This window comes from Ursus maritimus, unplaced genomic scaffold (genome assembly GCF_017311325.1).
Source record: "Ursus maritimus isolate PB19 unplaced genomic scaffold, ASM1731132v1 scaffold_4, whole genome shotgun sequence".
NCBI lineage: Eukaryota > Metazoa > Chordata > Mammalia > Carnivora > Ursidae > Ursus > Ursus maritimus.
In genome coordinates this window covers 67,456,559-67,479,984 of record NW_024426552.1, presented here as the reverse complement: position 1 = coordinate 67,479,984, position 23,426 = coordinate 67,456,559, and positions in this window count along the sequence as shown.

The following is a 23,426-nucleotide window of genomic DNA, read 5'->3' as shown; positions in this document are numbered from 1 at the left end:
CATGTAGTTAACCTTGCCACTTGGGATTTATAATACCATTTTATGTATTGTGATACTAAAGGAAGCTGTTTTGTTTTATTTTTAATTGGATTATTAGACTAATTTATATTTGCAAATTCTGCATTTTAAATGTGGACACTTGCTGTTTGAAAAATAAAAAAAAATACAGAATACAGTTTTATGAATAATTTCCTAGCTGAATTTTTCACAATATTCTGAACCAAATAACTAATGGCAAATATTTAAAAACTGGTGCATAGATTTATATTAAAAAGATAAAAGGATGTCTGTATGGGATTAACAGTTTTTACACAGATTGGGTGGCAATTAGCAGGGCCTTGACTGTATGTAGTTTTGTGTAGAATGTATTAGGCAGTTCTAAAATTCAGGAGTCAAATGTTACTGTCATCTGGTGTTTGAGAGTTAAAATACGTTTAATATAGGGTTAAAAGTTATGTGATTTTTTTCAATTCTTTATGGGTAAGATTCTATTAACCCATTATATTCGGGGCTTGGGGTTTTTTTCCCCACTAGTGAGTTAGTTTTGTTTTTATCCATTTACCACCTTGCCAGTCCCCTGTCTTGTGACCAGTGGGACACATTGTAAGAAAGCTGTCTGCAATTAGGAGTACAGTCCAGGTCCTTGGGACAAATACAAACTAATTGGCCTTTGCAGAGATTAGTCCTAGGACCCTGGTTTTATTAGCATGGTGCTTTAAGTAAGTATACATAATACCACTGATAGTCTACTAATCCATTTCCTAGATCTCTGTTGTTCTTGAATGATTAGAAATGGTAGGGAGAGGGGCGGGGAGATAACTCTACATGATGCTTATCCTACCTTCTCAAGATTACAAGAAAAAATGAAATTGAAGTCACTTGAATTAATGTGTTGTCATTGAGTCTTACTTGACAAGTTATTCACGAAAGGAGTATGAAGATTTTTATGACTATGTTTGGATAGAAATCTAATTTTTTTTCCAGATTGCTGGCTGTCCTGTCCCTCCCCCTCCCCCCACCCCCACCCTGTGTTCCTGATAAGGTATTAGGATAAACTTTATCCATTTGGTGGATAAAAATCAATGGAGCAGAAAAGTTTAAGTGAACTAAAGGTAAAATTTTGGGTCTCATAATTTTAGTTCTTTCGTCATTTTCTAATGTCCTTAAAAGGACATTTATAGTAAAACATTTTATGCACACACCCATGCAGATGTGTATGTGTAAGAGCTAGTATGTGAAATGTGATACTGTAAGTGAGAATGACCATTTTCAAGGTACTTTTCAACTACTGGGAAAAGTCAAGTTTAGAAATGGACTTAAATGGTAAAATAGGGAACATTTTGAGTTTTTGCATATTTACCCATTTATTCAGATGAACTTTTAGAATCGTAACTTAATTTCCCCTAGCTTCTCTCATACTTATTGAGATTCTGAAACTGATGATTGTGTCAAGGTGGTGAAGGGAGCCAAAGAAATGTATTATCTGTGATAGTAATTATGTTTCTAATGACTTGAATTCTTACTTGCTGGGGTCTAGTATTCATTGAGCATCAATCACCTGCTAAGTAACAAGCATGCTGGATGCAAATAAGAGATGGTTGAGGAAACTAACATCTTTATTTGAGCATCTGAAAGGTATTTATAGTGCTATCAGTTGCAGGGTGCAGTGTTGTGCTTTAGATTATGAAAGCAGATATTCAGTGTTAAGATGTGTTGGGTGTTGTGCTGAGTAACTTATACCTCGTTCCTCATCAAATAGGTAAGTAGATTTATTTTAGGATAGATTTCTAAAAAACAATTTTAATAAATTGCAGAAGATAGAAAATATATACAGGCCAATACAGTGGAAATGAACATTGTTAAAAATATCACCTAATTAAAATACCAAACGTACAGATAAAATTCAAACCTGGACTATGGAAATGAGACAGTAGCCTTTGTTCAGAAGGAGCTGACCTATAACCAGAGTGGGAAATTAGTGCTCTCTAGGGATTTGCAAACCTGAGGGGTACCTACATCAAAGTAGGGAGTTGGAAATGAATGCTAGAGGATGCTTTCCTGGAAATAGGAGAGCCAACCAAACTAGTGCTAATTAGTCATTTGAGCACAATCTTCATGGAGTGGTATTAGTACTAATTTAAATCCATTGAAGTCATATGCTACTAGTCAGTACACCTTCCACTAACCCCTCATTATCTGATACTCTTTTACTTGACTATTTCCTTTAAGGTGTTTGGGCCACTGTAAAATTTATCCTTAAACCTCCAGTAGGACAATTTTCCTTTGGTTCTTTATGGAAACTCCAGCACTGTCCCATAACTTTTGTCGTTGGCAACATGAGGGTTAAGACTGATGGCTAGAGCACAAAATTAAATGGCAGAAAGAGGATACAATTGAGTAAACACATTCAGAACCACTTGGGTTCACAGGAGACGTTCACTGAGAACAGTTGTCCCGCACAGTTTGCTGAGTTGGCCCTCATGATTTGAGGGCAGATGATGGTACTCAAAGGCAGTGTAACCAGTGCTGCAAGGGACAGCTTTAAATGAAAGTGTGATCTTGTTGAGGGTGATTGTGAGACAGCAGGGCCGTAGGGTAGGGGGACTCCACCAGCCACTCGGGCAGGTTAAGAAGCAGCAAAATGAGCAAAAGACCTAGAATCAAGAGACTTAAGTTGTGGCTCTCCCCTTGTCTCTGTAAGGTTGTTCAAGTCACTTACCCTTCCTGAGCCTCAGTGTTGGTTTTTTTTTGTTTTTAATTTTTTTTAAGATTTTATTTATTTGACAGAGACACAGCGAGAGAGGGAACACAAGCAGGGGGAGTGGGCAGAGGGAGAAGCAGACTCCCCGCTGAGGAGGGAGCCCGATGCGGGGTTCGATCCCAGGACTCTGGGATCATGACCTGAGCTGAAGGCAGACGCTTAATGACTGAGCCACCCAGGCGCCCCTGAGCCTCAGTGTTTTGTCTGTAAGATGGGGATTAAAAATTCCTTTCAGAATTGCTGTCAGTATCAAATCATTTGAGATGATTTGTAAACTATAAAGCACTGAACATTCCCTAGTTCATATTTTACAAGTGGCACAAAGGCAAGATAGAGCAGAATTGGGACAAGTATTTGGAAGCCTCTTTCATGTAAAGCAGAGCATGTGATAAATTCCTGACTTGCTGACAATACCATCTTCTCAAAAAGTTGAAGGTAGGAGTGGGTTTGTCCGGATTTAATTGACCAGCAAGGGAAAACTAGTTAGTGAGGTGGAAGAGATTCCATTTTCAAAGACCCTGGAAGGGATGCGGCATTTTGGAGAACAGTGTATATTGTAGCGAATGCTGAAAAGTCAGTAGACTTGCAGGGTGGGGGGAAGAGGCCGAAATCCCACCCTACAAAAGTAAGAATGTATTGAAGCACTCAATCCCCAGCTATTGGTTCATCAGGTACAGGAACCTGACTGCTCGTGAAGCAAAAAGCAGCATGGACAGTAAGGCTGGGATGCTGCAGCCAGCTTCACCAGGCAGGAGGAGGGCATGGAGGTCTGTGTGTATGTGCTGGACCTGCTCAGTCACCTTTTCTCTTATATTTTATTCTTTGACCATTTCTCGCCATTCTTTGCTATCTCCTTTGTTTCCTCTGGAAAGACTCTGGTATGTGCCACAGGGTGTATACACCAAACGGAAGCAGCCAACTGATTAGGTATGTGATACCTGGGCTTCCATGCAAGTTAGGCTTATTTACTTTAAGTGTTTTTAGTGTTAATATTCCAGGAAAATTCAAAATTGTTCATCAAGAAAAGATTGTGGGACCCCTGGATTAGTTCGTATGCTTCTTGAGGGCATTTCGTTCACAGAATATAGAACAGTGCCTCATCCATAAGCAGAAATGAATGCATGAGCGGTGTTCTGCAGTAAAAGAGGTATTAGCAGTGGAGGTCTTAGAAATGATGGTGGAGATTTGATGGTATTAAGATGATGCTATGATCGGGGAGCCTGGGAATACGGGATTTCTGCGCTTGGCCACAAGCTTCTAAAGAAGGTTCCCAAAGAGACATACACAAGGATCAATGGCTAGCGGGAAACGTGGCATCTCACGTGTTGCACCTCTTTCCCAAACCCTAATGGAGAAATGGGGTAGAGGATGTGGCTAGAAGTGCAGGACTCCTAGAGCCATTTCCTTCCCCGTAGCTCCTTACTACCCTCTGGCTATGGAGAAATGAGAGCAAATTCATAAATGAGAAGAGCAAGTAAAGAGTAGGAGGCCAGAATTCCATAAATGAACAAAAGATCCCAGCATTTTCCCCAGCCCAGTAGCATAGGAATAAAAAAAATAAAGGGGGGGGCATGTCCACATGTGTGGCCTATTGGAAAGTGACCTTGCTTATGGCTGGGGTGGCTCAGTAAATGTTCTATGATGAGATCAGTCGGATGGACAACTCATGGTGGGCTGGACTTGTGACTACTTCTCAGACTTTGAAGCCTCCCTCCCTTGACCACGACCACAGGCCAAGCCACCCTCAAGTCTTGCCTAGGCTCCTGTAAGTTTCTGCACATCGACTTTGGATGGCCTCCAGTCTTTCTGCAGATGATAACCATGCAAAAACGCTTCAGAAACTTCTCATTTGCTATCTTAATAAACACTAAGCTCCTTGCCTTGGCCCTGGTGGCTGCCCACAGCCCCCAGCCTCCCCCACAGTGAGCTCTCAGCCTCTCACATTCGGTCATGCCCCCTTCTGCCACGAAGACTGTTTACATCCTACCTATTAACCAATGACCCCAATTTCAGCTCCAGCCTCATTTCCTCAGAAAAGCTCACCCTGATCTCCCTGCCTAGGTCATAACCACCCTCCCCTGCACCTCTCCCTACCCAACCATTTCAGACCCCCTCCCCTCCCTACAGTTCCTTCCAGCGTAGATGGCTGTTTGTCACGGCCTGCTTGTTAGTGCGGGAGTCTGTTTTGATTTCCTGCCTGTCCAGAGCCACCTGGCTCCCCGCTGTGTGTCAGTGTTGGACTCAGTGCTTCGTGACGAACAGGTACCCAGTGAGTACGGTGGGAAGACAGGCTCCAGGCCCCACGAGTTGCACCTCAGGGAACAAAGAGCTTGCAGGTGCTGCCCAGGAAGCCCTGCCAGGACTTCGAGGCCTTCTAGATAGCAGCCGTGGGACCAGAAAACTGGTCATGTGAGTTTCAAAATGGGAGGAAAGATGGTGGATTTTGAAAACAAGGGATAGCTGGATTTCGATCCTCATCAGATTCTAGAATGTTCAGTAATAAGTCCATGTTGCAAATGAGGAAGCCGAGGCTCAGACACATGAAAGGCCATGGCGGAAAAGAAGAACTGGGACCCAAACTGGGGCCTAACTTCTCTCATCCTGGCTCTTAAAGGTCTGTCAGTGGGTCTTCCGTGTAGGGTATTCAAGCCAAGTGCTGAAGGCTAATTGCACTGTTGCCACTGTCATTCATAAAACAAACTGGACCCGGCTCATTAGGCTTCTCTCTGCACCTCCTGTGTTCTCTGCTCCCACTAGATCCTGGCTCAACCCAGATGCCACGTGGCTGCTAGAGGGAGAATGCCTTCCTCCTGTCAGAGGGCAAACTCCCAGAATCAACAAACAGCGTAGATCCTGGAGGAGAAACAGGATCCCAACAGGAGCTGGGGACGCCTGACAGCAGGAAAGTGGCGGCCCCTCCCTCTCTACTCAGCCCTGCCCCAGAAAGCCAGGGCAAAACTCTTCTTCCTGAGAACTGGGAGATCTCAGCCTGTGTGAGGGGTTTGTACTTATGTCAGGTTTGAATTTCTTTAGTCGCCCCTTCCAGCTCCCAGTTAATGCCTGCCAGCCCTTCGGACAGACATCCTTCTTGCATCTGGGGCTCCTGGAAAGACACCTCAACCTTTTTCTGTCTCATCTCTTCACCTGGATTAGAGAGGCTGTATTGTGTAGGGGAGAGAGCCTGGTACAGGAACCAGACCTCGGTTCAAATCCTGACTCCACCCTCAGAGCCAGCAAACTTTTCCGAGTGTGTGATCTTTTTAAATAGACATGTCCCAGGGAGGTGCATCACAATGACCGATTGAAAAGAAATATAGATAGATAATAAATTACTTGTGCTCCCTGAGTAATAGATTTCACAACTTCTCTTTGTATTGAAAATTTTAACTGGAGTAGGACACCACTGTGGACAGGATATCTTCTATCCCTTAAGTATTATAAGAGAGGGGCAAAAACCGTCCCCTGCCAAAACTACTGAGCTAGACATTCCAGAGTTTTCAACCTTGGCTGCATTTTAGAATCACCTGAGAAATTAAGAGAAAATACTGATGCCCAAGCTCCACCCCAGACCTGGGTACTGGTGTTTTCTGAAACCACCCCAGGTGATTGTAACGTACAGCCTGGGGAGATGACCACCAGACTTGACCCCACTTCCTGTGACCCTTCTGACTCTGGTTCCAGTTCTGGTACTAGGCCGTGAGGTAGTTTTGTGTATATACATATTGACATCACAATTTAATGTTTTCAACGTGTTTTTACATTTCTGTTTTGGTTGACTTTGTCCAAGCTCTGATCCTTCCTCAGGGTTCAGACTTTATGACAAATGAGGTCACTTTTCAGGTCACACAGAGAGCAATTCTCAGCACCAACCACTGGAAGGGAAAGAGATGAAGGAGCTTCTTCAGCGGCTAAGCGGGGTAAGAGCCACAGAGCAACGACTTCACTATTGTGAACTTCAACTTGAGTTGGAGTTGCTACTGAATGGAAAAGAAGTGAGTTTAAGAACAATATTATGATTTTTTTTATATAACAGGGAAATGAATAAAAATAACCCATTTTTTACCTAGGTTGGATGCATTATGTTTTCACTATTGCTGAATAACAAAGTACCCCAAAACCTTGTGACTTAAAAGAACAATAATTTATTATGTCTCATGGTTTCTGTGGTCAGGAATTCAGACAGAGCACAGCAAGGACAGCTTGTCTTTGCTCTATAATGTCTGGGACCTCAGCTGGCAGAACCCGAAGCTGGGGACTGGAATCATCTGGAGGCTGGTCTCACATGTCTACTGGTGGGAACGCCCACATGTGGCCTCCTCCTGTGGTCCAGGCTTCCTTACAACGTGGTGGCTGAATTCCAAGCATAAAGTGCTCCGAGAGCAAAGAAGCCAGATGGACTGCCTACTGCTTTTATATTTAATCTAGGAAGTCAAGTGGTGTCGTTTCTTCTATTCCTACTGTGGACTGAGGCACTCACAAAGGTCCATTCAGGCTCAAGGGTAGGGAATATAGACCCCATCTGTTTTGGAAGGAACGTTAACGTTGTATTGTAAGAAGAGATACGAGATGGGAGATGTTAGTGCAACCATCTTTGGAAAATAGAGTCTGCCCCACATTGTTTGTCTTTTGATTTTCTTATTCATCAATTTTTCAGATTCTAAAAATGATGTGCTCATTGTAAGAAAAAATATCTCATTAAAAATCTAGAATTTGTCAGGGCGCATGGGTGGCTCAGTCGATTAAGCTTCTGACTTCGGCTCAGGTCTTGATCTCAGGGTTCTGGGATGGAGCCCTGTGCCGGGCTCCCTGCTCAGCGGGGAGCCTGCTTCTCCCTCTCCCTTTGCCCCTACCCCTGCTTGTGCTCTCTATCTCTCAAATAAATAATCTTTTTTAAAAATCCAGAATTTGTACACCAAACTAGATTTCTCTCCCACTTTATCCACTATCTCAATCCCACACCCTAGAGATAGCCACTATTAACAGATTGATGTGTATTTTTCCACACTAACTACATACATATATACACTGCTTTATAAAAAAAGAACTATACACATTATTCTGCAACTTGCTGTTTTTACTTACTATGTGATGAACAGAGTTTCATATTAGCACATATAAAGATGCCTAATTCTTTCTAATGCTGGCTGTCATAGCATGGGTGTACCATAACTTATTTAATCAATCTTCTATTAATGGACATTTAGGTTCTAATTTTTTTAAACTATTACAGATTAATGATGAATTGAACATCCTTATACTAGCTCAGATAGGGTAGTATCTTAACAATGGAATTGTTCTGTTCAAAGGATATGCAGGATACTGTTTTTAATATAACAACAGTGGGTTTTCTTTTAAACTACCATTGTTATGAGATCAATCTACATTAAGCAAGATAAATTTTTTTTTCTTTGCAAATGGTTGGGTTTCTCTCGCTTTAACACGAGAAAAAGAAACAAACATCTGTTCTTAGGTCTGAAAATGCTTATAAGCTTTGAAGGGAACTTCTCATTTAGAAAGTAATGAGTAGGGGCACCTGGGTGGCACAGCGGTTAAGCGTCTGCCTTCGGCTCAGGGTGTGATCCCATTGTTCTGGGATCGAGCCCCACATCAGGCTCCTCCGCTATGAGCCTGCTTCTTCCTCTCCCACTCCCCCTGCTTGTGTTCCCTCTCTCACTGGCTGTCTCTATCCCTGTCAAATAAATAAATAAAATCTTTTAAATAAATAAATAAAAAGAAAGTAATGAGTGGTAGAGAGTAGGTGGTTATGAACAGTGGTGTGGATTTCCTTTTCTAATGTTTCTAACTCAGGCTGATATGGAATTGAGCATGGACTCTTCAAAGTTCACACAGACACTTAGAGGGCGGCTCATCAGAAGATGATGGCAAACAGGAAACTGACTTGGGGCAAAAAAAAAAAAAAAGTGTCATGTGTGATCCCAAAGGGAATAATAAAGATGAGTCTACTGGCCATACAGATGTAATGCATGGATATATAGTCGATTGCAATAATCTGACAGTGTCATCCTGCCCACATATCCATCCTTTGTTTACAGCCGGCTAATGTGTAATTTATTCTGGGAGTCTTTCCTCTTGCAGAGAAGGGTAATTAAAAAACGTCTTTGCTGGGAATGAAGTTCTGACACATTCTACATGAATGAACCTTGATGACATACTCAGTGAAATAAACCAGACGCAGAAAGACAAATATTGTGTGATTCTGCTTCTAGGAAATATCTTGAAGAAGCAAATGCATAGAGATAGGAAGTAGATTAAAGGTTATCATGGGCTGGGGAAGGGGGGCTGGGGAGTTATTGCTTAATGGGCGCAGAGGTTCTGTTTGGGGTGACAAAAAAGTTGGCAGTGATGGTTGCACAACGAAGTGAAGGTAATAATGTCACTGAATTGTACATTTAAAAATGGCCAAAATGGCTCATTTTATGTTATATATCTTTCCACACCAAAAAAACCCAAAAAAACAAAAAAAACAAAAAAAACAAAAAAAACCCTTTACTGGAGCAGGAGATGTTGGGGCTCTGTCAGTGTTCCCATGGCTTTGCCTTCCCTTTTGTTTTTAAAAGAACAACCTCTATTTTTAGGGATTTTCACACAAAGGCTCATGTGGGCGTGGGAAGTACTCCCAGCTGCCCTCCTGTTTTCAGAAGCCCACATGGAAGCCTAGCAAGTTATTTAAGGATTAGGATATATGCCAGATTGGAAATGGAGATAATTTAATCTCTCTGTATGTTAATTCAGTTTTTTTCTGCAAGCTGGGGCCCTGGAAATCTGACTTCACTCCCTAGGGAAAGCCAGTTCTGAGTCTTGCTAAAGGTGGTGAGGGCAAAAGAATTCCACTTCCTTCGAGTCACCTGATGGGGTAGCCAGCCGCACTTGGGGATCCCCGGAGTGCAGTCTCCTCTCCTGCCCAGAGGCTTCTGCATCCGCCCAGGCGGCCACGGGGCCAGCGTGGAAGTTGCGGGCTCCCTGGCTCCCTGACCTTTGTCACTCTTGTGTGCAGGGTTGGACTCCTATTCCTTAGAACCGCAGTGAATAGGTTAGCGTCCTGTCCCATTTCCCAGGACTGGGCACCTCAGCTGGTGGCATTGAATGGGCCGAGGGCTGCAGAGGCAGTGGCTGGTGGATTCAAGTCTGGGGGCTACTGGAGCCCCCGCTCTCCCCGTAACCCGGCCGGGGGTCCAGATTCCCGTCCCCTCCGCCCAGGCCTGGCAGCTCTGTCCCGGAGCTCGGAGCCCTCCTGGGCGGCGCTGGGTGTGTGGGCCCGACCCCCGGGGAGGGAAATCTCTGCAGCCCCTCCGTCTCCACCTGGCCCCGAGGCCCGTGCGTGCAGGCGTGGCTGGGGTGACGGAGCCCGGGCGGGACCCGCCTCTCCAGCGGGACAGCTGGGACCCGTGCAACGCACACCTGGTCAGCCACGTGGCGGCGGGGCGGGGACTGGGCTGGCCCAGCGCTAGGAGCTCCCCGGCCCCGGAGCAGGTGAGGTTGGATGGGGCTGGTGGGCGGGGAGTGCACGAGGTGGTCTTGCGGACCGCTCCTATCTCCGGAGGAGCACTGTCCTGTAGTACGCGGGCCAGGCGCCGCCACCTGCTCAGGTAATCCCTGTCTTTCCCGGGCCAGCGTCCCCTGGTGCGTGTGTGCCCCGCGCGTCTGTCCTCGGGGACTCGGACACGCGCGCGTCTCCCGCCCAGCCCAGAAGAGGGCTGGTGGGTTCTCCCCAGGGTCCCGAGAGCCAGGTGTGGGGCTGCTCCATGTGGGGTTCGCCGAAGTGGGAGCTGACCGAGACGTGAAGGGGTCAGGGCTCCGGCTTCGGAACCCGGGGGTCCTTTTCCGCAGACCAAGAGCCGGAGCTGCGGGGGTCCTCCATCAGGACCTGCTGGTGTGCGCGTGGGCGGCGGGCCGAGAGGCGCGGGGACCTTCCCGGGTCCCCCTCGCACCCTGCTCCGTCTCCGCAGCCCGCCAAATCCTTGCAGTCTCCCTGCCCCCCAACCCCCAACCCTTTTCCTTAGAATACTCCTCGGGGCGCTTTCCCTTCCTCGCCTTCGCTGGCTGCCGGCATTGGTCACGTTCTTCTCACAGGACAATCTCTGCCCCCATACCCCTCCCCTCACTCTCCCTTTCCTCCCCCTTCCAGTATGTCCAGAGCCCTGTCTCTGTCCCATCCCTATGCTGGGGAGAGGGGGCACAGAAGCGGCGCACAAGGCCCCTGCCCCAAGGAAAGCTGGCTCCGGTGCCAAGGAAGACTGCTCGTCGGAGGAGAACCAAGCCCTGATAACGATGCTCAGTCCTTTTTCTTTACCTGCCCTCCACTCCCCTACCCCTTCTGGCCCTGCTCCAGAGGGGACCCCCAAAAGAACGTCCTCAACTCCCCTCTCCCCCTCTGCTCATGGTCCAGCTACATTCACTCCCCACCTGCAGCCAGTTCTAATGAACCAGTGATGCCCTTGCGGCGGACAGAGGGGTTCACGGCGGTGGGAGAGGAGTGTCCAACCGCTGCCTCGGACCCCCATACTGAAGGCGCTCAGGGAAAGAAGTGCGGGGCCGCCGTGGCTCTAGGACAGAAAGGTTGGAGCACAGGGAGCTTCTGAAGGCCGCGCGGGATATATCTGGGTCCGAAGAGGAAGGGGCTATTTCCAGCTGAGGTAGAACAGGGCCCTTCCTCAGTGGGGGCTGTGTCTGGTGTATTCGGGAAGGATGGACCGTAAGGATGGAGGGAAGAGGAGCCAGCCTGACCAGGGATGGTGTTTACCTTCCAGAGGGGTCTTTCCACCCAGACCGCCGGGACCCCATTTCCAAGAGAACGGCCCGGATGTCTCCAGTGCAGGAACTCTTCCATGAGGCGGCCCAGCAGGTAGGCTTGTGTGGTGTGGGGGTCGGGGAGGGAACAAGGGGTCACCAGACAGGAAGTTGAATGGACACATTACAGTACCCTATTTTAAAAGTAATTATCTCAGATGTTTATCTTGGTATTCTGACTTAATCAAGAAACTGTGATGGCCAACTGTCAACCATCTGCGTGCAGAAAATCTTTGGTATTGTTTGTAGTGGATTTTGAGTCCTGGGCATCCCTCCCGTGGTAAGCCATGGAGGCTTTCCATGAACAGAGTGAGGACTCACATAATCTAAACTCCTTTTACTATTGAATCAAACCAGTGTAAGAAGGTAAATTTATTTCTAAGTAACTCATATATGCTGAAGCCAAATGTGACAAAGGAGAGACATTAGGGTTTGAAGCCGATGGCCAAGAAAGAATTCTTGAGACATCTTTGGAGCAGAAAGGTGGTGTTATTAAAGCATGGGGACAGGACCCGCGGGCCCAAAGAGCTGCACCGGGATCATGAGGAGTGGCTCATTATACACTTTCCAGTTGGGAGGGAGTTAGGGATAGTCTCTAAGGAATATGCAAGCAAGGTTTCCAGGACCTTGCGGAGGCTAGCTATCATTGGGAAAGGAAAAGGTCATTTATTACCGTCTAATAAAACCTTAGTCATGAGACCCTTCAGATATACACCCACCATACATATGGTGGGCTGTAGGTTTGAGGGGGTGTTGATTGCCAACACGTATCTTGGGGGGTTTAGAAATAAAGGAAATTTCTAAAGGAATTTTTACATGTTAAAGTGGACTTACAGGATCCTGGGGGGTGGAGGTTTGAGCTAGGATTGTCTTCTGCCCTTAGCAAAGTATTAACACCGAGGCAGCTGAGTCCCTAGAGGAATGTCACTCTGCCTGTTTCAAGGACTTGTTAACGGGGTGTAGTAAGAAAACTTAATAATTTTCTTCTGCCTTGGTTTTCCACATCAAAATGGATTTCTGGATTTCCTGATGGCTGTAGGTTCTTTTTTCTTTTCTCTTTCCCCTGTTGATCATTAGTTATAGTAAATATCCAACACAGCTATGGAATTGAAGTGGCTCTCTGCAGAAATACAGAGAACCCCTTAAAAGGTAAAATGCCGTGCTTCGGTGTTTATCAGGAAACTGCCTGCACCCGTCTTTGCTGGTGAAGGATCACTGAGCCTTGCACTTTTCACTGTCCCTTGGAGTTCTCTCATACTTCGTAGAGAAGGGCAGGAGGGTTTCTGGCATAAAGGGAGGAATGAGCCTGCCGAGAGGGGAGAGAATCAACTCAAGGTCTCACACGATTGCAAGAGAGCAGGCTCCAGAACCTGGGTGTCTGGAACCAAAGGGCAGAGGCCGGTGAGGCAGATGGGGTACTAAGTGGGTGGCGGAATCCAAACGGGCTGGTAGCTCCCTCTTCAGGTTTACAGGTGGGGCAAATGCAGCATGGTGGCCGGCAGGTGGGGAGTACCCAGCACAAGGTCCTGCCCCTCTTCTCCCAGGCAGGCCCTGGGCTGTAGCCCACTCATACTCTGCTCCTCACACCCAGCCCTGGAAGTTTCCATGCTGCTGAGGAGTGAGGGACTGGAGACTTGGCATAGCTCCTCAAAGCTGTTGCAGCATGCCCACCCAGAGCTGTTCTCTCCTGGGTGGAAAGGCCCTTGGCCCCGTTCTTAGTGTGGCCGAGGACCCGTAGAGAAGCCTTGGTTAATCGCGGGTCTTACGTTGTATTTAGCTTGACCAGCTTCTCACCATATCTCCCGTGTGTTTTCTTTGGCTGTGTAAGACTGCACGTGAGTGTTTACATGTGTTGTTTGTGGGCCACTTCCGAAATAATGGCTGCTGTGATAGGCATGAAAAAGATACCCAGATGGAAAACGTGAGGCTCTTGTCCCCAGGGAGTCCAAAAAAAGAGACAGGTTAGACATTCTTGGTTCCGTCTGTGAGAGGGATCTGTGGAGGCTCAGCTGCAACCCTCTCTCCCATGTTGTAAACCTTCAGTGGCTCCCTGTGGCCACCACCTAGAGTTCAGCGCCTTAGCGGTGGCCCTGCACGGGCTGATCCTGCCGCCCTTTCCAGCCTGCATCTTCTTCGTGCCCACACTGCAGCCCAGGTCACCATTCCCCAGGCGCTGTGCTTGTGTCTTTCCCCTTCAGCGGTCCTTGCTGATATGTCCCACTCGGCTGATTGGTCCCCGGCCCCTCCAAGCACCTAAGGCAGCGCCTGGCGTGTAAGTGGACGATGTCTGTTAGTTGACTAACCAAATCCACACGCGGTAGATCGCCAAACGCAAGTTCAGTTGCCACAAGAGAGGCTTGCTTTTAAAACTGCGGTGGATGCAGGGCCCCGGTATTACCTCTGTCTCTAAACACGGAGGGAGTGGACGGTGTTCCCCGTCAAGGCCTTTGGTGCTCACTGTCTACACACATCTGAAACCCATCCCTTTCCTCTGTCTCCCTGCACTGTTTTGTCCGGGGCACCATGTTTGAATTGGGTGATTCATAACCTCCTAACTTCTTTTTTTTTTTAATTTTTTTTTTTAAAGATTTTGTTTATGTATTTGAGAGAGAGAGAGAAAGCACAGGCAGGGGGAGGGGCAGGGGGGAAAGGGAGAAGCAGACTTCCAGCTGAGCAGAGAGCCTGATGCGGGGCTCTATCCCAGGACCCTGGGATCATGAGCTGAAGTCAGACACTCAACTGACTGAGCCACCCAGGCGCCCCTACCCTCCTAACTTCTTTCTCCACATCGCTGCTTAAATGATCCTTTCCTAAAGCGTAAATCTGTGCATTCGCCTCCTTTGCTTAAAGCCCCTCAGTGGCTTCTCACTGCCCTCAGAATTCAGCTCCAACTCCTCATCCCGGCCCCCAGGGCCTCCTGTGATCTGACTCAGCTCCCCTGCTCGAGCTGCAGGCTCTCCCCCCTGCACTTACTGTGTGGCATGGAAACGAGCTGTTTCCTATCTCCCTGGAGGCCGTGAACTCCTTATCCAGGGTCGTGTCCTTGGTGCCTGCCGTCGTGCCCAGCATGTAGGAGGCGCTCAGTTAGTGCTGGTTCTGTTTGCGGAGCCCACGGGGCTGCCCACGGGGCTGCCACTGGCAGTGGGTGCTCAAGTATCGCGGAAGTAGAGCATACACGTGGTGAGCCTAGGAACCACAGTCCAGGCTGGGCGGGGGCACTTCCTATGGAAGGAGCGTTTAATGTGGCGTCACCTCACTTAATCTGCACAACCACATTCTGGAGGGAATAGGATGGTTTGGGTGGGACAGATGAAAAAGCAGAGCCATTTGGAACCCACGTGTGCTTGTTGGCAAGGCCTCAGCTTTAATCCTTTCTGCTCTTTGCCTCCTGCCCCGGTGGTGGAGCAGAGCCACTCAGATGGTAAATCAGAGGCCTGCGTGGAGAACAGATAGCAGGTTGGGTAGTTAACATGTATGAAGCTGACCTCTGGGAGTGGCTGGCCTTCCAGAAGTTTCCTGAACCTTCTACCTTTACTCTAGCCTTGGGAGTCAGGCATTCTGCTAAGAGCTTTGAGAACACAAGAATAAGAAAGCAGCCCCATGCCAAATCCTTTGGTTCGGATCTGCTCTTCTCTTGGTCACTGTGACCGGAAAGTAGCTCTCAAGAAATTTGGCCAGAGTGGGGATGGGTGTGAGTAAGGTGGAGAGGTGAGTGGATGGGTTCTTGGTCTGCTTTAATTGTCTTGAGACCAGAGGGAGTAGCTCTGTGTGTGTGTGTGTGTGTGTGTGTTGATCAGTACCAAGTGGGCCAGCTGAGAGGAGGCTGTAATAGTGCGGTGGTCAAGGGTGCTGACTGTCACACTTTGTGACCTTGGACAAGTTATTGAACTTAGGGAAGCTTCTGTTTCCTCACCTGTAAGATGGCTGCAGTAATACAAGCTACCCTAGGGAGTTACAAAGATTAAAAGAGATAGTTCGAGCTCACGCTTTCTCTCTCAAATAAATAAAAATAAAATCTTAGAGAGATAATTCATGTAAATATTCAGTATAATGCTTGGTTCATATTAAGAAGCCAGTAAATGTTGGCTAATAATAAAACTAAGGTGAGGCGTCTGTATTTGTTCCATATTGTAGTGATAGAAGTAATCAGAAGGTTCAGTGGGGAACCGATGCAGGACTCAGCACAGCCAAGACCTAAGTCCCAAATCCAGGATTATTCCAATGGCTGAAGCCAGAATGTGGGAGCTTGTCCAGGACAACCTGCCAGGCAGGTGTCCACTGAGGAGGGTGGGACACTTTCTAGACCTAGATGGGTGCAGAGTGGCTTGAGAATGTGTGTGTGTGTGCATGTGTGTGTGCGCGCGTGTGTTTGAGAAGCTGCTGAGCCTCTGGCAGGAACAAGTCTTGCTTGGGGACGCCCTGTTCGCGGGCACTTCGCTAACGTGAGGTGTGGTTCGGCAGTGGACTTCAACCTGAGAGGCTGGGTTCCAAATTTTGACTATGCCATTGGATGTGCTGGGGCCTTGGCAAGTTATTCAGGGCTCCCCGTCTGCTTCCACAACTGTGAGATGGGGACGGAGTACCTGATTTTCAGGCTTTTACGCCGTATGTGGAAGGATCTGGCCCAGAGCCTGTCACATGGCGAGCCGTAAATACTGTGTGTTCAGCAGCTGGCTGATGCAGATTTCACACTGAAGCCCAGTAGAGCACACTGTGTGTGAAGCAGGGGCCCGGGAAGCCATGGAGCCGCTGGAGCCAAAGGGAGGGCAGTGGAAGCCTAACAGCCTTATACCCCATGCTTGTCCCCGCCAGTCCCTGGACAGAGAGGACTGTGGTGGCGGATATGGTGTGTCAGGAAGGTTAAGCCGGCAGGAGAAAGCAGCCTGCAGGGAGAGATGGCAGGTCGATGTGCTGGGTGAAGTCTGTAGTCCAGCAAGATCAAGCGCTTTTAGCATTAGGAATAGTGAGGAAATCCAGCTCCGCTTACCAGGTATTTACTGAGTGCATATGATTGCCGGGATCCCCAACAAGATCTATTGCTGGAGATCTTAAAACTGAAATCTCGGGGCACCTGGATGGCTCAGTCGGTTAGCATCTGCCTCAGCTTGGGTTATCATCCCGGAGTCCTGGGGGTCAAGCCCCGAGTTGGGCTCCCTGCTCAGTGGGGAGCCTGCTTCTCACTCTCCCTCTGCTGCTGCCCCTGCTTGTGCTCTCGCTCTTGCTCTCTCTCTCTCTCAAATAAATAAATAAAATCTTTAAAAAAAATCTAAAAAAACCCCACCAAACAAACCTGAAATCTCTTAATTACTATGGAATAAGGAATGCCTCCAACTAATCTGAGGTTCTTGTCTCCCTTCTCCCAGCGTTGGATGGTCTCCAGAGAAGCCTAAAGGGAAGCTGGGTCATGCAATGGGATGTAAACAAGTCACCCAAAGCTGCAGATTAGCTCGTATGAGGGACTTGTAGTCTTTCTTCCCCGTCTAGCCTTCTTCCGGAAACTTGGCTCCTGCAGGAGGGAGGCCATGAGGACCCCTTTCGAGGAAATCTGGGTGCTGAAGTCTGGCTGGCATGAGCTAATCACACGGGAAAAGAGCCCAATGCACACCCAGCAAGTCGGTGCCCCGGTAGAGCCGCGGCTGCTGGCCTAAGTGTGGGAGGACGTGCCTCCAGGCTGGCTTCCAGGGGGTGAGGCACGCTGGCCCCGACCGGGCCCCAGCATTGCCTGACTTCCTTGCCCTCCCTTTCCCTTCTCTGTCCTCTCATCCCTTGCTCTCTTCCTCAGTTCAGTGGCTTCCCTAGGTTAGCTTAGGATGGTGAGAGTAAAGAAGAGGGTCTGGTCAAGCTGTGGGACACGGGCGAACAGGGAGGTGTAGCACCAGCAAGAGAGGCAGAGGGGCCCTGAGAAACCTCTGGCCCAGCCCCCTTGCGCAGCATGTCAAGAAACAAGGCCAGCGGTGCTGAATGACCTGTCCTAGGACACGTGTGAAGAGTGGCAGAGATAGGCTGGAACCACAAGTGTGACTGGTAATACAGCTCGCGATTGAGTTTAATGCATCCTGTCTCTAGGTTATAATATTGTTTTGAGCGCCGGTGTCAGGCTTCGTCGCAAAAGCTTTGCCCTTGTTTTCTGCGCCCCCATTAGCCAGGGTACCGTTAAGAACCGACTTTGCCATGCATTTGCCAGGACTGGTTTGGAATCTTTAAAAGCCAATGTGCAACATGAGCCTTGGTGGCCACATGGGAGGTTACAGGGTATTGCTGTATTAGTATGTAGAGAACTTCAGAATAAAGGGAACTTCAGATAAAACCACCCTGGGGTGCCTGGGGCGCTCAATCGGTTAAGTGTCTGCCTTTGGGTCAGGTCATGATCCTGGGGTCCTGGGATAGAGCCCCACATTGTCGGGCTCCCTGCTCAGTGGGGAGTCTCCTTGTCCCTCTCCTCGCCTGCCCCAACGCCCCCTCACTTGTGTGCGCTCTATCTCTCAAATAAATGAAAAATAAAATCTTAAAAAAAAAAAAAAGACCACCCTCCCCCAGGCTAGGCGTGTGGGGTGCATGTCTTTATGATAAGCACCTGTGACCAACAAAGAATAACCAGCCCCTAAAAAGGAAGTAAGCCACTGAAGGTGTTATCAATAGAGATGGGTTAAAAGGGTCTAAGTTTCCTGGTCAGCTTTCTATAAAGACCAACCCTAAAGGCCCTTGCTGGCAACCCTATCCGGACCCCTCACACTCTTGAGAGTTTTTTCTGTATCCTCAATTAATAAACTTCTATCGCTTTACTCAAAGAAAGAAAGAGAGAAAGAAAGAAAGAAAGAAGAAAGAAAAAGAAAAAAAAGACAAAACTGCCCTGTTAGCCCCTCCTTTTACAGAAACTGAGGCTCGGAATGCTTGGATGGAAGAGAAGAGCTCACATCAGGGGTCCCTGGACCATGATCCCTCCTGCTCTCCCAGTTTTTGTAGAATGTGAAACTTGGCTGAATTCAGAGGTTGTCTTTAGTTAAAAGGTACAAATTATAAATACAAAATTAGGTATAATCTTTGGAAGGGACTCCATGAAGGTGAAGGGTCTTCACTTGCCAAGCTTCACTGCCAAACCACCACCTTTTTCTGGATAGAACCAACTTTTGGAGATGGCAGAAGGAAAGAGGCTTATGGTCGGAATCTGGGAGAGAAGAAGGGGCACAACTGGTTCTCAGGGTTGAGTCTGAGGCTCAGGATTGAGTCTGAGGCTTTTGTGTGGACATGGTCACCCTTCCTGCTCCCTCCTCTTTGTTGTTCTCCCTTTCTGTTTTCTAGCCCTGTTTGCAACTCCCCAAATGACAGTTGAACCAAAAACGCTGCCCGTTTGTAAAAAGGGGAATGGAGGCATTTTATGAATGAAGGTGTCCTTGAAACTGGAGTGAAAGTGACTCTTCACTGAAATGAATTAAGTGAGATCCCGTCTCATTTGTACCCACAGGACCTTCATTTATGGAGGGGGTTGAGTGATGACGTGAAGAGGCCAGTGACGTTGAAGGAATTTACTACTTTCATTTCCCAAAAGAAGTGGGGTGGGGATCCCATGCCACTCACAGCCACAGGGGAAGCATCAGGTTCTGGTCAAGAGGCAGGAGCAGGAGCAAGGGGACAGCCTGAGCCACAGCTTTATTGGGCTTTCCATGGGAAAAGCGGGGCAAGGGAGTTTTCGATTGGCTCGTTGGAATAGTTGTGGTGGGCTTCGGGCTATAGGGGTGTTCTCTAGTTGCCTAGTGCCTGGCCCTGGGATGGTCTAGACACGGGAAACATTGGCTTGGCATGTGAGGATTACATAGAAAGGCGTGATTTGGGGGACAGACTCAGAATTAGTTGGTTTGCATATGAAAGACATGCTCCTGGCCAGCCCTCCTGGCCAGTCTCTAAGAAATGGTTAATCCTGGGGTGGGGGGTGGAGGTCAATCTTTCTTCAGCACCAAGATTTTTAAGATGTTATAAGATATAGAAAAGAAAAAAAAAACACGATTGATACATTCTGCATAGCTGTGAGTGGATTGGCTAGGAGACTTTAAAACTTCTTAGGGTACCTTTTATCCATGGCCAGATACAGAAAAAATACAGTCCTTGCTATCTTTTAATAGATTGGGGCTTACAAGGAGAATCCTACTGACGCTGAAGCACTATTCTTGTAATTTGAGGAAGGTGCCACTAGGTGGTGCTTACACCCTGGTCTGGCCTGATGGAACGTCTTGACTTCCTATGGGGTGGTTATTTTTCCATTCATCTCATCCTTTCTCTGACCAGAAAGTGTTTCATCGGGATAACAATTTGAACACGAGATACTTCTATATTCACAGAACAATATTAAATAATTGTAGTAAGATTTAAAGAAATATACATACCCAAGTATAATTATCTTTTTGCTCTTCAATCATTATCAAGTATAAAAGAATCTGTTTCTTAAAATTTTTTTTCTGAGTTTTAATATCTAATCAAAGGACTATGGCGATTGTAGTGATGGTGGTGTGCTTTAGAATGGTTTGGCAAAAGTCTTCCATAGCTAACACCTATGCAGGCTCTGGTGCATGTCCAAGAAGATAATGTTTCCACTTCTCAGGAGAAAGGTCCTATTTACATTTCCTTTGTTTTTATTTTGGTGTGTGAATATTTTCTTCTTCACAGGCATAAAGAAAGAAAAAGATAGTGGTGTAAAAACCCCTGGTCTATGTAAAAAAAATCTACTGTGTGCTTTTCCTAAACAGTCCCTGTAAGCAGTTATAGGACTTAGGTGCTTTCTGATGAACTGCAAGGTGGTAGGGGCCACATGACCCTCACTAGTTACGTCTGATGCAGATGAGAAATTTGCTCTAACGTGAATCCCAGTGTTTACAGAATTTAACTTAAAGCAGAACGCCTCGACTCAGTAATTTTCCCTGTCCGTTTTAGGTAATTATCAGTCAAGAGCAACACAAAGCAAAACCAAATTATAATTTCTCTTAAAAGATACACACATTGTAAGAACAGACATTAATTTTATGAAAGGCTTCACTCTCTTTAAGTATCCCATCCGTCCAACACATTTGAACTGTGATTCAAACTACGGGCTTCTCCTGGCGCTGAAAAAAAATGAAGTTGAGTTAAAAACAGGGTTACTAACTCTAGGTCAACACAAAAACCCATTCTATTTTAAAAATACTGCTAATAATGTGATAATTTTTTCTTTACATAAAAAAAATGTTAGTATTTTTATCGCAGAAGTACTCCATGCGTGCACTAAAAAACAATTCAAACGATTGAGAATGGTATACAATTAAAAGCCTTCACCCACCCTTTCCAGGGACATTCACTGCTTATGGTTTCTGGTTTTCGTTTCCTTTAAGTCGTATATCTGTACCTCAATTTCTTGACCAAGTTACCCATGTATTAATCATTTACTTATTGCTTCCCGAGCTGAAAAAAAAAAAAGACCTGGCGCATTTACTCTTCCATCCATTTCTTCATTTTGTTTCTCATTGTTTTGTTAGTTGGATTATTATTTTTATATTGTCAAGGTTTATAAAAGTTATATCTTTCCTGTAATTATAATGAACATTTCCACATTTGTAATGGTTGGTTATAAAATTTAAAACCCAGATCGGGGCGCCTGGGTGGCGCAGTCGTTAAGCGTCTGCCTTTGGCTCAGGGCGTGATCCCGGCGATCTGGGATCGAGCCCCACATCGGGCTCCTCCGCTGGGAGCCTGCTTCTTCCTCTCCCACTCCCCCTGCTTGTGTTCCCTCTCTCGCTGGCTGTCTCTCTGTCACATAAATAAAAATAAAAAAATCTTTAAAAAAAAAATTTAAAACCCAGAAATAGCATTTACAACAGTGAGATGTGTGTGTTTAACTGAATCACCAAGTTATGTAATTGGACTTGTGGAGAAGAAAACGTCATATTAAGTCATTAAAGATTTGCTGTTCTGAGCGACAGGGTCTTCATTTCTTTCATGGTTCCTTTCTTTCTTCTGGCTCCTGTGTGACTACAACCCACCCTTCCTTCTTTCTTTCCTTCCTCCCTCCCTCCCTCCCTCCCTCCCTCCCTTCCTTCCTTCCTTCCTTCCCTCTCTCCCTCCCTCCCTCCCTCCCTCCCAAAAGATTTTATTTATTTGAGAGAGAGAGAGAGAGTGCATGAGCAAGGTGAGGGAGAGGGAGAAGCAGACTCGCTGCTGAGCTGGAAGCTTGAACTAATATAGGACTTGATCTCAGGACCCTGAGATCATGACCTGAGCCAAAGGCAGACACTTAACCAACTGAGCCACCCAGGAGGCTCAACTAAGCTGTTTCTTATGTCGTATGCCACCCTGTCTTGTGATTCTCATCTTTTGGGTGACAGTAATGTTTTCACATATGAACCAGTGATTGTAAATTACTCTTGCCTTGTCTAGCTGTAGAACTGCAGGAGGGCAACTTTTTGTCATGTATTTGAAAAACAATACTTAGAGCAGATGGAAGGCAGGAGCACACAGGCAGACGCAGCTGTCTTCTATCAGACCAGACATTAGAATCATCTGCAAAATGTACAACAAGGCCTCTTTTCATTAAATGTTTTTGTTTTGGACAGTAGTTATTTTTCATGAGAACAGGGCATTTATTTGAACAGATAATGAGGTTATTACTATGCTATTTAAATGATTAATATTTTAAAATATCTCCCTTTAAATTTCTGATATGGTAAATATTGATAGATATAACACACATAAACAAAAACCCTTTGGGGTCCTCAATGATGTGGGAAACAAAGACAAAGAAAAAATTAAATTTCCTTACTGCCTATAGCCCACTGACAAGTCCTTGAAACAGACAGAGTGACCTTCCTCCAGGAACTCAACTGCCTCGATGTTAATACTTTGCTAAGGGGAGAAGGCAATCTTAGCTTAACATTATCCTGACCTCCAGGATCCTGTAAGTCTACTTTAACATATAGAATTCCTTTGCAAACTAACTTTATCTCTACTCCTCAAGATTTATGCTAGCATTCATCCTCCAAGCACATGGCCCACTGATACACATCTGAAGGGTTTCATTACTAAGTTTTACTAGACGGTAATAAATGATTTTTTTTTGAAGATTTTATTTATTTATTTGAAAGAGAGATCACACAAGCAAGGAGAGGGGCAGAAGGTGAGGGAGAAGCAGACTCCCCACTGAGCAAGGAGTCTGATGCGGGGCTCGATCCCAGGACCCCAGGATCATGACCTGAGCCGAAGGCAGATGCTTAACTGACTGAGCCACCCAGGCGCCCCAATAAATGACTCTTCCCAACAATAGCTAACCCCCTCAAGGTTCTTGAAACCTTACTTCCAAATTCCTTAGAAACCTAGTGCTATCCCTAACCCTGTCCCACCTTGAAAGTCTGTCTTGCCACCCCTCGCAACCCCAGTGCAGCTCTTTCTGCCCACGGGTCCTGTCCCCATGCTTTAATAAAACCATCTTTTTGCCCTGAAGACATCTCAAGAATTCTTTCTCGACATTCGCTCCGAACCCCAACATTTCCACATCACTCAATCATTGTGAAGAATGTAAAGGGGCCTTGAAACCAGACAGTTTGAGAACAGCTGCTCTAGGGATTAAGTGTACCTTTCAAACTTGCCACAGTTTTATTTAGAGTTAATGCTGTACCACTTCCATGTACGATGTAGGAACTGAGCAAACACAGAGACCCTTTCCTCACTCCCCTCTTGGGTGCCGTAAGCGCCCTATATGTTACTTCCACACACACAGGAAAAAAGCCTTCAAGATCACATGATGACCAGTGGATGCCCTGCCCACGTCCACGCCCTGGACTGCTAGGTGGCTCTGAACTCGGAGCTTCTCAGGTTCCTTGGAAGACGGCTCTTGTCTCGG